This window comes from Jaculus jaculus, chromosome 7, assembly GCF_020740685.1.
Source record: "Jaculus jaculus isolate mJacJac1 chromosome 7, mJacJac1.mat.Y.cur, whole genome shotgun sequence".
In the NCBI taxonomy this organism is placed as follows: Eukaryota; Metazoa; Chordata; class Mammalia; order Rodentia; family Dipodidae; genus Jaculus; species Jaculus jaculus.
This window is the reverse complement of record NC_059108.1, coordinates 81,849,668-81,864,973: the sequence shown is the minus strand read 5'-3', so window position 1 is coordinate 81,864,973 and position 15,306 is coordinate 81,849,668. Positions and strand designations below refer to the sequence as shown.

Here is a 15,306-nt window from a genome sequence, read left to right as displayed (position 1 = left end):
GTGGTCTTGAACTCACAGCAATCCTCCTGCCTCTGCCTCCCAAGTGCTATGATTAAAGGCGTGTGCCACCACGCCCGGCTTTTTTATTTTCTTTTTTAAAAAGGCCAAAAATATGACTGGTTTTCTAATTCAATAATTCTAAGCATGATTTTTTTCTTTCCTTTTTTTTTAAAAAAGAAAGATCAGTTCTCACTATGTATCCCAGGCTGGCCTTGAACTATTCATTCTTCTGCTTCATTGAGCTTTGTGATTGCTGGGATTGTAAGTATGTATGACTATGACTCTCATACTTCTAAATATGTCTGTGCTTCTCAAGTTACATTGTGGTTGTTCTGATAGACACAGCTTCTTTCACATGTATCTATTTATAATAAAGAATATTAATACCTAAAAATCTTTCCCTAACTAGGCTTCCCACCCCTTCTCAGCCCAGAGCTGGACAGCCTGTGTCAACATGCTTCATTTAGTTCTAATTCTTGTTCCTATAAGAATGGCTATTAAATAACTACTTTTTATTCTTTATCACAAAATTTCTTACATTGGGGACTCTGGGATTTTATAAATATGACAAAAGTGATATCATAGAAATTTACAAAGTACTATATTTACTCTGTAAATCAAATTCTTACAAAATTAAGTGGAGCCCTCCCCCCCTTTTTAATGGGATTGAAAATGGAAGCCAGGGACTTAAAAATGCCAGTTAAATACTCAATCACTGAGCTACAACCAGAGTGCTGGAGGCAGTTATTTAAATGATATTTTGGAAGTATATATTCATTGAGAAAAATAGCCATAATAGTTTATGTAGAGGGAAGACAGACTACAAAATACAGAAATAAATGGAATTATGGTTTGTGTTAAAAAGAGCATGTTTGAAAACAAAATACAATGTTATTTATCAAAATGTTAATATCTAATCTAGATAGTGGAGCTACAGCTAATGTCCATTTTATTCTGTTTGCTTTTTGATATTCCCTAATAGTATACAATGAACATATTATTTATTATACTATGAACATTTGTATTTTACTGAAGTGAAGACCAAGAAAGAGAACTGCTTAAAGCAGGATTACCACATATATCTCTTTATGCTCTCCTTGGTCTTCCCTTCCCTTTTTTTCTTTTTCTCCCTCTTACTTATCTCCTCCCTCCCTCCCTCCCTCCCTTCTTCCCTCCCCCCCTCTCTGTCTCTCATATCTTTGACACCTTACCAGCCACCTTGGGCATTATCTGGTTCCATTTGCATCAACCTCTGATGGAATGAAACAGTTTAGGTGGACATCATTACCACCACTAGATTTCATTTCTGTAAAGTACTTACATACTAAACATACCAAGCAAAGAACACACATTTCATTATATTCCATGACTCCTTTTTATCCTCTTAATATTTTATTTATTTATTTGAGGGTGAGTAAAAGAGGAAGAGAGAGAGAGAGAGAGAGAGAGAATGGTCATGCCAGGGCCTCTACAAATGAACTCCAGACACATGTGTCACCTTGTGCATCTGGTTTACATGGGTCCTGGGGAACCAAACCTGGGTCCTTTGGTTTGCAAGCAAGCACCTTAACTGCTAAGCCATCTCTCCAACCCTCTTAATTTTTAAATATGTGAATTTGCTAATCAATAGCATTGCCATATTGAAAATGGTCTCACGGAGAAAACTGTTTCTGTAGGAGGACTTCTCCCAAGCTTTCAAGTACAGACTACAGACAATTTTCACCAGTGCTAGTAGAGCAAGCTGACTTTTCCACAGGCTTACTCTTTCCCTTTTGGACTAAAAGGTTTATGGCAAAAATGTGTTTCATTTGGATGACTTCCCACCTGGATTTGCTGGCACCTGGTGTACCTTTGTATTCTACCACCCTAGGTCACTGAGGGTCACTTTCCCAAGTCGGGGCATTTCGTTTGCAGCGCATTTTACTCCAATACATTCCTGAACACATAGAAAATATTTGCCTTGATAGTCCATGGTTTTTTCTTTCTTTCTTTCTTCCTTCCTTCCTTTCTTTCTTTCTTTCTTTTTTTTTTCTTTCTTTTTTTTTTTGTTTTTGTTTTTTCGATGTAGGGTCTCACTCTAGCCCAGGCTGACTTGGAATTCACTATGTAGTCTCAGGGTAGCCTCGAACTCACCGTGATCCTCCTACAGTGCAAACAAATAAGTATATACAAATTAGTCTGCGGTGGGAAGACTACTGAACTGAAGCCAGGAGATCTGAATTTCATCTAGGCTGTGTTCACTGTTGTGATCATCAAGTCACTGGGGTATGTGTGTTTATATGCAGGAAATAATCCTTTTGCCACTCCAGTGTTGTTTAGTTGAAGTTATTTTGCACAGTTAGCCCACAGACCAGGCTTCCCTTCATACTAGTTTCAACATAATTTACACTCACCCACACCCACCATCACACCCAACACAAAGCTGTTCCTCCTGGTTAGGTTCCCTTTTGGTTTTGCTTTTTTACTACACCCTTCTCCACAAAGATTAAACACCAACCAAATCAAACAAAACAGAACAAAAAAAAAAAAAAAAAACAAAAAAAAACCCAAAAAACAAAACCTTTCATTTCACTGAAACCAAGTAAATTCATGTTCCTTTAAACCCCATTCCTAAGCTGGGTGTGGTGGCTCACTTCTGCAATTCCACCACTTGGGGAGCTAAAGCAGGGGCAACGTTACAAGTTCGAAGCCAGCCTAAGTTACACAGTTTCAGGCCATTCTTGGCTGCAGAGTGAACTCTCAGAAACAAACAAGCCAAACAGAAAAAAGTATAAACCTCATTCCTAAAATCCATTTCTTAGTTTTGTTTTCTTGGTGTTAAAGATTAAATCCAGGGCCTTGCACATGCTACACAACCACTCTGCCACTATGCGACCCCCAGCTCTAAGATCCTGTTCTTTAGGATTGAGTTTCCAGACTTCTCTGAACAAATGTGTTCTATATTGCTTGATGGTCTCCTGCTCTGTAACTTCTTTGCCAGAGTGTTGCCTTGTACTTTCTAAGCTCAGAATTTAGTCCACAAATTTAGTCATCACTTTGTCCCCAAACAGCACAACTCAGAGCATCCAGTAGCCCATTCTGGGTCTTAATAACCATGTTCAGGGCTAGGGGGATGCTCAGTGGTTAAAGGCAGTTGCTTACAAAGAATTCTGGCCCAGGTTTGACTCCTCAGTACTGTCATAAAGCCAGATGCATATGCATCTGGAGTTTGTTTGCAGTGGCAAGAGGCCCTACTGTGATCATGCTCACTCATACTCTCTCTCTCTCCTTTCAAATAAATAAATAAAAATATTTAAGGGCTGGAGAGATAGCGTAGGGGTCAATGTACTTGTCTGCAAAGCCTAAGGACCCAGGTTCAATTCCCCAGGACCCATGTAAACCAGATGCACAAGGTGGCACATGTGTCTGAAGTTCATTTGCAGTGGCTAGAGGCCATGATGCACCCATTCTCTCTCATTTGCCTCTTTCTCTCTCTCTCAAATAAGTAAATAAAATATTTTAGAAAATATTTAAAAACATAACCATGTTTAGTAATCTATTCAGGCCATGTCTTTTCCTCCTTTTGCCCATTTATGATCAGTTTTGTTTCCATCCTTAGCCCCAGACAACCACTAATGTACTTTATTTTTCCAGAGACTTGCCTATTCTGGACATTCATATAAATGGAATCCTATCATATGTGATCTTTAGGGTTTCTCTTCTACTTAATCTAATATATTGTGGTTCATACATGTTTAACATGCCTTAGTACTTCTTTTTCATTACTATCATTCCATTGCATGAATACACTATATTTTGTTTGTCCATTCACTTATTGATTGACATTTAAATTGTTTCATCTTTTAATTATTGTGGGCAATACTGCTCTGAAAAATAATGTATGAATATTATGGACATATGTTTTTTCTTTCCTTCTCTTTACTTTTCTTTTCTTTTTTTGACATAGGGTCTTGCTCTAGCTCAGGCTGACCTGGAATTCACTATGTAGTCTCAGGCTGGTCTTAAGCTCACAGGGATCAGAGCCTCCTCCCTCTGCCTCCCAAGTAAGTGCTGGGATTGAAGGCATGTACCACCACAACCAACACATTGACATTTCTTTTGAGACGATACTTACTGGGCAGAATTGATAGTTCATGGTATTTATGTTGAGCCTTACAAGGAAATACCAAACATTTTCCACAGCAATAGTATTTTTTTATATTCTTACCAACAGTGTATGAGTGTTGTAATTTTTCCACAACCTGGTCAATATATTATTGTCAATATTTTTATAATATCCATTTTAATAGATGTACAGAAAAATTTTATTATGGTTTGAATTCACATTTTCCTGTATGATTGATAATGCTGATTAATTTTTTTTTTAATATGGAACGCTTCACGAATTTGTGTGTCATCCTTGCGCAGGGGCCATGCTAATCTTCTCTGTATCATTCCAATTTTAGTATATGTGCTGCCAAAGTGAGCACAGATTAATTTTTATGTGTTTATTAGTTACTAATATCTCTTTACTGTATTAGTTCAGCATTTTGTCCATTTTCAAACTGGATTATTTTCTTATAATTGAGCTAAGACTCTTTTGGGTATTATATTATTGGACTGAATTTTCAAAATAAATCTGTGGTATTTTGATTCAGGTGTCCCCCATAAACTTAGGTGTTCTGAATGCTAGGTTCCCAGCTGATGGATATTTGGGAATTAATGCCTCCTGGAGGGAGTGCATTGTTGGGGGTGGGCTTAAGGGCTTTATAGCCAGTTTCCCCATGCTAGTGTTTGGCACACTCTCCTGTTGCTATAGTCCACGTTATGTTGGCCAGGGGGTGATGTCCACCCTCTGCTCATGCCATCGTTTTCCCCTGCCATCGTGGAGCTTCCACTCAAGCCTGTAAGCCAAAATAAATCTCTTTTTCCCAGAAGCTGCTCTTGGTTGGGTGATTTCTAACAGCAATGCGAACCGGACTGCAACAAAATCCTTACAATTTTTCTTAATGTAAAGAAAAATGAAGTTATGAAATTTGCAGAAAAAATGGATGGATCTGGAAAGGATTATACTAAGTGAGGTAACCCAGGCCCAGAAAGCCAAGCACCTCATATGTGGATCCTAGCTACAGATGATTGGGCTTCTGCATGAGAAGGAAAATACTTAGTAGCAGAGGCCAGTAAGTTAAAAAGGAGATATAAAGGGAAGAGAAAGGAAGGGAGGAGTGTACTTAATAGGTTGGTATTGTATATATGTAAGTAGAATGATTGAGATGGGGAGGTAACATGATGGAGAATGGAATGTCAAAGGGGAAAGTGTGGGGGCGAGAAGGAGGGCATTACCATGGGATCATTTTATAATCATGGAAAATGTTAATAAAAATTAAATTTAAAAAAAGGAAAAAAAAGAAAACTTTATTTGAATATTTTCCCTGTAATACTTCCCAAAATTCATTTCCATGTATGTTTGCAGTGTTTCTTTTTCCAAACTTACAAATATTATAAAAAATGCAATGTCATTGGGCATAATCCATTTTTTCTCTTTCGGAAATTCATTGGGCCAGCCTACTTCGTTGATAGTATTTACACTTCCTTTTCTTATTTTTTCCTTGCTCAAATAGTATAGGTACATGTCACATATTTTGTTTGATGGTTTATTGGTTGGTTGGTTTGGTTGGTTGGTTGATTGAAACACTATAGTCATTCTATCAGAAACTGTGCAATGAGCTATTATATGGTATCCACAGTGTTCCCCAGTCCACTTGCCATTGGGATCTTCATCTCGTGAGTCTTAAGCATGACTGGATGCATATCAAACAAAAGTTGTTACTCACTTTCTCCTTAGTGTCTAATTCATTTCCAGTTAGTGCTTTGGAAACTGAATTAACCCTTATAAGCCAAGAAAACACAATTTTGGAATCATTCAAATTGATATTTTTAATTGGATACTGCCATGCTGTTTAGCATTTTACAGTGCAAGGCAATGTGTTGGCTCCAAAGAAATCATGGGTAACAGTGAATTAGAGATTAGAAAGAAAGAAGAGGTTACTTCTGACTTATTGTGTGTACATCCATCAGCGATCTGCAGGTTCATGTTATGGTGGTTCAGTGGTACAAATCCCATGTGTCATGCTAATTCTAATAACAGAAGTCTGGTTTTGACAGTGTTCTGCATATTTGTAATGGGACAAGCGTCTGACAATTCTTATAATGTACTTGCGGGCAAAGCTTTCAATTCTCCCTAGTCATCTCATCAGCCAGCTCGTAGTAATCCACTGCCACAGCCCACCCCCAAGATAAACATTGTGAGCTATGTCATCAGGGTGGTAAGTATTTGCAAAACTTTGCTGATCCTATGCTATTATGTCCAGCCACAGCTTAGAACCCAGCCGTGGGTCACAGCCCCTTGTATGACTGGGAAACTTAAATGTGGGCTTGCAAAAAATTGGCAATAGTAAACATCTTTCTGAACATTCAGTGACCAAAACTTAATTCAAAATCAAACGTGTAAGGTGTTTCTGGCAGTGCTCATGTTGCATTGTACAACTGTGCTGCAGTCTTGCTTCTAAACACACATGCTCATTTTGCATGGTGCCTCTCGTCACACCATCAACACCAATGGATGCTTCCTGCTGCTGCCTAAAACATCCAGCTCAGACTGAAGACTGTCGTATGTTGTAAATTGATGGGTTTTTTACTGTATATACAGTTTCTTGCTGTTACAGAAACATAATGGTTTATTTACAAAAAAGAGACAATGATTTCTTATGATCATTCCTCAGCATGTATTAAATTAGTATATATTTAAATTTGCTGTTAGAATGTTTGATTTTTAAAATGAGTATTTGAGTTGATGACTTAGGTTTCATAAAAAAATCATTAAATGAATTTTGATTTGAGATAGGACTGGATTTCCAACGATTTTTTAAATGGCCCTAAATACTCTTCAGTCATCTTACACTATGTGTGTGAAGCCGAATTGTCACCAGTGACCATTATAACAAAATATTGATCAATTCCAAAAAACCATGAATATGCTTCATGACCTGAAATAGCAAATATTCAGATAAGACTTAATTCTTTACCTAAAAATAATCAAACATAATCATCTTACTGGCATGCAGATTTGTCTTAATCTTTAATGTGATAAAATTAAATTTATACCAAAGAATAGTTTTAAAGTATATTTTGTCATGACTTATTACCAGTGAATGCTTGATTTGTGTACCTATTTTGTTTTAACTTTTCTCTAGGAAAAGGTGGTTATGAATAGAAAAACTTTATGAAGCCTTTGCTTAAAACACCTGCCTGTCAAATTCCCCTGAGACATAGATAATACTCTGTAAGTTATTAAGAGGAGATGTCTTCATCTGAAAACAAAGTAGAAAACACTTTAGGAATATTGACAATCTAGAGATTCAGGAACTCTCCTCAGCTGCACCCTAGTTTTACTGAATTGATGCAGATCTTATTTAGTTCTGATTTGTTTTGGAGGGTTAGAAGCATTCAAGGTAGGACCTTGCTCTCTAGCCCAGGTTGACCTGGAATTCACTACGAAGTCTCAGAGTAGCCTTGAACTCCAAGCAATCCAGTTACCTCTGCTTCCTGAGTGCTAGGATTAAAAGTGTGTACCACCATGCCCGGCTCTAGTTCTGGTGTTTTGATTTTTTAAAAATTTTTGTTGAGAACTGAGTTTGTTTTGTTTTTGTTTGTTTGTTCTGAGACAGGATGTCACTCTGTCTAGCCAGAACTGTCTGAGGGAGCATGATCCATCTGTCTCAGGCTCCTGAGTGTTGGGATTGCAGGCATACATCACCATGCCTATCTTGTTGGCAACTCTTACTGCTTAAAAGTGAAATGTATTATGTTTAAACTCTTTTTAAAAATATTTTAATTTAATTTATTTATTTGAGAGGGAGGAAAAGGGAGAGAGAGGAAGAGAGAGAGAATTGGCATGCTAGGGCATCCAGCCACTGCAAATGAACTCCAGATGCATATGCCACCTTGTGCATCTGGCTTACGTGAGTCCTGGGAATCAAACCTGGATCCTATGGCTTTGCAGGCAAGTGCCTTAACTGCCAACCTATCCCTCCATCTTCCTATTTAAGCTATTTTTAAAGGAATTTCTAGTTCACCAGCTTGAATCATTTTATATATTGCCCTACTTTGGAGTACTTTATATGTGTGTATACATGTTCTTCTACATGCAGGTGTGTGCATGGGCACGAGTATGTGTATGTGTGCGTGTGTGTATGTGTGTGTGTGCATGTGTGTATGTGTGTGTGCACATGTGGAGACCAGAGGACTTCAAGCATTGTTCCTCAGCAACACCTTCTACCTCCTTTGCAGCATTGCCCTGTAGTTCATGAATTAGGCTAAACTGGCTGGCCAGTGAGTCCCAGGGGTCCTGTTGTCTCTGCCTCCCCAATCCTTGGAGTGTAGGCACATGCCACCATGGTTAAATTTTGTGGGCACTCTCTCTCTCGCTCTTTCTCTCTCTCATGTGTGTGTGTATTTTGAGACAGAGTCTCATGTACCCCAGGCTAGCTTTAAAATTTCTTGAAGTCCTAATCCTCTTACTTTTACCTAATGAGTTCTAGGACTGCTGGCATGAGCTACTATGCCTGGTGGTTGAACCTAGCATTTTATGTATCAACTAAGATACCTCCCCAGCCCCTGCTTAAGGTTTTAGATATTCTGAAAATTCAGTTATGACTTCAAATTTGTACAGATAAAAAAAAGTAGGGTAGTTAAATAACCTGCAAGAAATAATGTGAAAAAAATTAACAATAGCCATCTCTCAGTAATTGTCCAAAAAAATATTCATTTTATATTTTGTTACACTTTATCTTACATTCTTAGGAATACTTTCTCATATATCTTTAAACTTTTTTAGAGTTGAAAAAAGAGAAGGGAGTATTTTATAATGTTGTGCATGTTAAATGTGTCTTTCCATTCAAAACATTCTGAAAATTGCACTGATGGGGACAATATGATCAACATAAGTTTTTTGCTGTTGTTTGTTTGTTTGAGGTAGGGTCTCATTCTAGCCCAGGCTGACCTGGAATTCACCATGTAGTCTCAGGTTGGCCTCAAACTCATGGTGATCCTCCTTCCTCTGCCTCCTGAGTGCTGGGATTAAAGGCATGAGTCACCGCATCTGGCTGACCAACGCAAATTTTGAGGCCTAGATACACTGATTCTTTGAAGTGCTACTTTAAGACAGTCTCCTACTTCACAACCATTGACTCGCATCCACCATGTGCCAGACTATGCTTGCGTCAGATACAGAGGGATGAAAGGCGCGAGCCTGCCTGCAACAAGCTCGTTGTCTCACTTTAGGACTGGTTCTTAACTAAGAAGTATGCCTAGAGATGATGTTTTGGTAAATAACAAATAAATCTTTGCATTTCTGTCATGGCATAATAGCTTTATCATTTATGACTCCTCATTTTAAATATGACAAGCACAGTAAGATAGTATTTTGGAGAGAGAAAAATGTGAAAGATAATAATTTCACCCTTTTCAAACTGACTAAATAACTTGTTCAAATCACTCTGGGGATGAGGGTGTTTTCAAAACTCACATTTTTAGTGTTAGAGGCACTTTGAATGAACTCGGCTGTTTTCCTCTGCTATTGTCAGATTTGTAGTCTCGTGGTTTAGATTTTTGGCAGTGTTCAGGTTAGGGCCATGCCATCAAGTGAAACAGAGGACATTCTGAGACTGAGTGAAGTCTTGTTTTAACTGGCATATAACTGTTTTTATTTGGGTTTCTGTGGAATTTGGAAGCCTGCAACTCATCCAAAATAAGGGCATTCCTCAAATTCCATTTCATAAAAGCCATCCCTCTTTCATATACTGTTTCAATTTCCTTCCATGTAACTAAGCTTTTAGCAGGACATTCCAAGAAAAGTGATGAAGGGAGGAGTTTTAAGATAAGCAAAGCACAAATTTCTTATACAGCCAGTCCTGGCTGTATTAATAGTAATAGCTGCAGAATTGGTAGTTATACAGAAAATAAAAATCATAGCATAAGTGCTTAAAAGAGAAATCCTGTTAAATGAATCCAGAAAATCCTGAATTTAAAAAATTATATACATGCACCAGATGATCTAATACAAATAATAATCCCCATTATTTAGCAATATGTGTGGTTTCAAATTGTTTAAATAAAAGTAGGTTTTACTGCATGGTCAAATATTTTAATCTAAAAATCTTGTTTTTTTCTTTTTCGTTTTTAAAATATTTTATTTTTTTATTTATTTGAGAGAAGGAAAGAGGCAGAATGAGAGAGAGAGCAATGAGCCGGGCATGGTGGTGCACGCCTTTAATCCCAGCACTCGGGAGGCAGAGGTAGGAGGATCGCCGTGAGTTCGAGGCCACCCTGAGACTCCATGGTGAATTCCAGGTCAGCCTAGGCTAGAGTGAGACCCTACCTCGAAAAACCAAAAACAAAAACAAAAAAAAAAAAAAAAAAAAAAAAAAGAAGAGAGAGAGAGCAAGAGAGACATCACCAGGGCTTCCAGCCACGCAAATGAAGCCCAGATGCATGCACCACCTTGTGCATCTGGCTTGCATGGGTCCTGGGGAATCAAGTCGAGGTCCTTTGACTTTGCGGGTAAGCACCTTAATTGCTAAGCTATCACTCCATCCCCCTGTTTTTTTTCTTTTAAATGAAAAAAATGATTCAGAACCCAAACACTTAAAAAAAATAAGATTTTATGTAGCACAGGCTATCCTAAAACTCCCTATGTAGATGAAAATTACTTTGAACTCCTGCTCTCCCTGACCCCACCTCCCAACTGTTGAGATTACAAGCATGTGCCACCATTCACAGAGAAACCCAAACACTTTATTTATTTTTTACTTTTTCTTGCTTGTAAGTGTATATAATGTGGTATGTGCATGAGTGAGGTGTGTGTGTGTGTGTGTGTGTGTGAGTGTGTGGTTTGTGTGTGTGGTGTGTGTGCCCCTGGAGTGGGTCATGTGCTCACCTGAGGTGGCTGAAGAGAACTGGGTGTTCAGATCTCATCTTGAGTCTGAGTCTCTCTTTCTTTAATTTAATAATATATAATTTTTATAATATATAATTTTTTACATAGGTTATAGTCTTATATATCCTCATCCTCAGTCTCCAATTCCCCTGATGGTCCTTCTCAGTAGGGACCTTGGTGTTCATTGTGGGGTAATTAGGACCTTTGTTAGTTTCTGGTGGTGCTGTGCCTCAGAATATTTCTACCCACCCTGTGGCTCTTAAAATCTTCCCAACGATCCCTGAGCCTTGGGTGTGTCTGCAGATGGTCATTAGTACTGCATTCTCTGGAGCCTCTGTATTTCTGTTACAATGTGTTTCAGTTCATCTCTGTGTTTGTTTGCTGCTATTTCCCTGGCGGCAGTTGTCAGGCTAGCAATGGACAATATTCACGCTGTTGCTTCCTCTGTGGTTTCTCCTGGGCCTTGGCAAATGTGGCAGTGGTGGCACATCTTATGGTAAGCAGTTATCTTTTCTGGTTGAATTGGTGGATCTTGAATCTCCCCATCTGCTGCCATCTGTAAAATAAGCAGATTCTCCAGCCAAGGGTGACAGCAGCTTTGATTAAGGGGGTATGCATATGATTTTGAGAGACATTTTGATGAGGATACTCTGATACCAGAGTTTGCTATTTTTTTTGCAAGCTGGTGTTGGGGAGAAAAGGTTCCCTAATTTCAGCTGCCCTTCATGGGATGTTATGGCACGCATGGCCATGCCCAGCTGTATACATGGGATTTTGAGATTCAAATTAGGGTGGTTTCAGGCCCCCTCAGACCCTCCTGCTTGCACAGGAAACACACTTAACCACTAAACCATCTCTCCGGCCTCAAAACACTTAATTAAAAAAAAATATTTTTTTTATTTGAAAGAGAGTCAGGCAGAGAGAGAATGGGTGTGCCAGGGCCTCTAGCCACTGCAAATTAACTCCAGACACATGTGCCACCTTGTGCATCTGGCTTACATGAATATTGGGGAATCAATCCTGGGTCCTTAGGCTTCACAGGCAAGTGCCTTAGCCACTGAGCATATCTCCAGCCCTCAAAATGGCATTAATGCAAACAGAAATAGTGGGATATGTTCTATTAAGGAGAGGAAGCCTTAAGGAAGACCTTGGCTATTTTGATGTAGCATTCTGATTGCATCTTGTTTCCTGAGCATGGCAACCCCCAAATATGAGAGTCAGCTCTTTAAAAAAATTTTTTTTGTTTATTTTTATTTATTTATTTGAGAGCGACAGACAAGAGAAAGAGGCAGATAGAGAATGGGCGTGCCAGGGCCTCCAGCCTCTGCAAACCAACTCCAGATGCAGGCGCCACCTTGTGCATCTGGCTTACATGGGTCCTGGGGAATCGAGCTTCGAACTAGGGTCCTTAGGCTTCACAGGCAAGTGCTTAACTGCTAAGCCATCTCTCCAGCCCCAGCTCTTTTTGATATGCTGGTAAGACTTGTGAGAATTAATGGAATGAGACACATGAATTCAGGTGAAAATGAACCCCACAGAGGAAAACTGGAACACTTGGACTATGGCTGTTCCACTGGCTTGCTGCAGGGAAACGGTGTCATATGCCGACTCCCTCCTCAAGGTCTCATCTGCGTGGAAAGCCTCGGTGTGGTTGCTTTCTCTCTCACTCTCTTTCTTTTCTATCTTCCTTCTTTCTTTCTTTCATCCTCCCTCTCTTTCTTCTTTTTTTCTTTCTTTTCTGGCCCTTACCTTATGCAGACTTGTGGCAGAATGTTTGTGCTGCTGTGTCCACACAGAGTACGATTTAATATAAATGCTTCTGAGCATGCTAATTTATAGGAAATACTCCTGAGAAGCATGGAAGAAACTTGGATGCTTTTGCTTGAGAAAAGAAAAATTATTTATGAGCCTATGATGGATGCAATGAGGAATGAACAAAAGGAAATGAGCTCACATTGCTATATGGTGAAAAAGAAGGAAAAATATCCTGACTGCTAAATTGAAAAATTCCACTGGTTCTATGAGCTCTTGTAGAAGTGTTTTAAGCCAGGTCAACCAGTGATATTGAGCCTCTACTCACATATCTGTTCACTATTTATATGGCCTCTTTTGAGAAATATCTGTGTAGGACACTTGGCCATTTTTTTTCAAGTCTGATTATTATTTGTGACAGTCTTGTTTGAATGTCTCTTCTTCATGTTGGATATCACCCCACTGCTCAGATGTCTTTTGCCAATGTTTCTTCACTCATTATTGTAGACTCTTTTGAAGGGGCCTGAGTGCTCAAGGAGTGTCCTATTCTTCAAAGTCTGCTTTATTCCTTCCCTGGATTACCAAATTGGCACCCCACTTGGTATTATGGAGTATAAGAAATGCAGAAAAGAGAGGGTCATTGAATTTGCAGCATGGTCTTGTGTTTTGGAAATGGCCATGGGCAGTGTGAAGCAGGTTTGCTGGATACCTGCATGGAGACCCCATGGAGCTGTGAGGATGCACTGTGGATTGCAGTGGAGACCCAGTGGAGATGCTGGGATCATGAGAAGGCTGCTAAGGAAAGCTGCCAGCCCCGATGAAGTTTTCCAGGACGGTGAGTAGCCTAGCTGGAGGGGCAGAATTAGGACTCCTGAGACTTGTTGCTGGTTAGAGTTATCAGACTTGCATACTTTCCACTGACTAGAGTTGTTGGACTTGAAGCTACAGAGATTGATGTTTGCCCTCCTTAAATCTTGTGTTGGTTGAATAGTTCTTTGCTATGCCCAGTGCCATCTTTTTCAGTGTGAGTGTTGTTTTCTGTGCCATTATGGGTTGTTTGGGGGGGATTTTTTTGGTATTGTGACTCAATTAAAAGACCTTGGACTATGGGGATGTTTAAACACCATTGAGATTGGTAAAAACTATGGGAATTTTTAAAGTTGGACTGAATGCATTGCATTTTATGTCATGTATGGTTATCAGTTTATGGTGACCAGGGGTGGAATGTGGTGGTTTGATTTAGTGTCCTCTATAAACTTAGGTGTTCTGACTGGTTTCCAGTTAGTCTTTGGTTCCCAACTGATGGAAATTTGGGAATTAACACCTCCTGGAGGCAGTGTATTGTTGGGGGCAGGCTTATGGATGTTATAGCCAGTTTTGCCACGCCAGTGTTTGGCACACTCTCCTCTTACTATTGTCCACCTTATGTTGGCCAGGGGGTGATGTCCACCCTCTCTGCTCATGCCCTCATTTACCCTGCCATCATGGAGCTCTCAAGTCTGTAAGCCAATAACCCCCCACTTTTTTTCCCTCAAAAACTGCTCTTGATAGGGTGATTTCTGTCAGCAATGCAAACCTGACTGCAACACTTAGGAATGCTATTGTCTTCTTTTTGAAATGGCTCTCTTATTGGCCTGGAAGTTCACCAGCATTACAGACGTGTGTTACCACATCCAGCATTTTACAAAGGCACTGAGGATCAAACTCAACTCCTCATGTTTACAAGGCAAGTAGCACCCCCCTCCCCCCACTATCTCCCCAGTCCCTTTTGTTTTTTTAGGTAAGAATAGAATCTGGCCTTTTCTGTTTGTCATACCCAATGTTTCCAGCACTATTTATTGAAGAAACTGTCCTTTCTCCAATGCATGCTGTTAGCAGATTTGTTGAGGTCAGTTAGCTGGAGATTTGCAGGTTTACTTTGAGGCTTACCATTCTGTTCCTTTGATCTCCGCGTTTCTTTTTGTGTAAATACCATGCTGCTTTGAGTACTATGGCTTCAAACTATATTTTGAACTTAGGCAGTAAAATTAGCATAATGATTCCTGTTTAGTTCTTTGTTCAAAATGACTTTGGCTATTTGGAATTTTTGTACTTCCATATGAACTTCAGGACAATGTAAATCAAAACCAAAATGTGTGAGTACCTCATACCTGTTAGAAAGTCAAAAAAGAAAAAGTAGCAAGTGTTAACAAGAATTCAGAGAAGGACAACCCTAAGATACTTGATGGGAATGTAAATTCATATGCCCATATGGAAAACAGTATGAATGTTTCTCAAAAAATTAAAAACAGAACTATCCTATAATATGGCAATCCCAGCACTGGGTATAGATCCAAAGGAAATGAAATCAGTTTATTGGAGAGACCTCTACATTCTCACGTTTATTATAGCACTATTCACAATAACCAAGAAATGGAAAAAAGTAAGAGTCAACTGAAGGAATGGAATATAGAATAAATGTGGTATGAAATACTATTTAGCCAATAAAAGAAACGGATGAAATTCATTTCATTTTATAACATGGATAAAGATCTTTATCACAAATAGCCAAATTTACAGGCGCAGAAAGATAAATCTGT

The 15,306-nt window shown here is 39.1% G+C and overlaps 1 non-coding gene across 1 annotated transcript; it reads right to left on the bottom strand.

Moving 5' to 3' along the window:
* Positions 1–4,362: 4,362 nt before the first annotated feature.
* LOC123462425 lies at positions 4,363–4,469 on the bottom strand. The gene has a single exon (XR_006638247.1). It is a non-coding gene; the product is annotated as a U6 spliceosomal RNA (small nuclear RNA).
* Between the last annotated feature and the right edge of the window lie 10,837 nt (positions 4,470–15,306).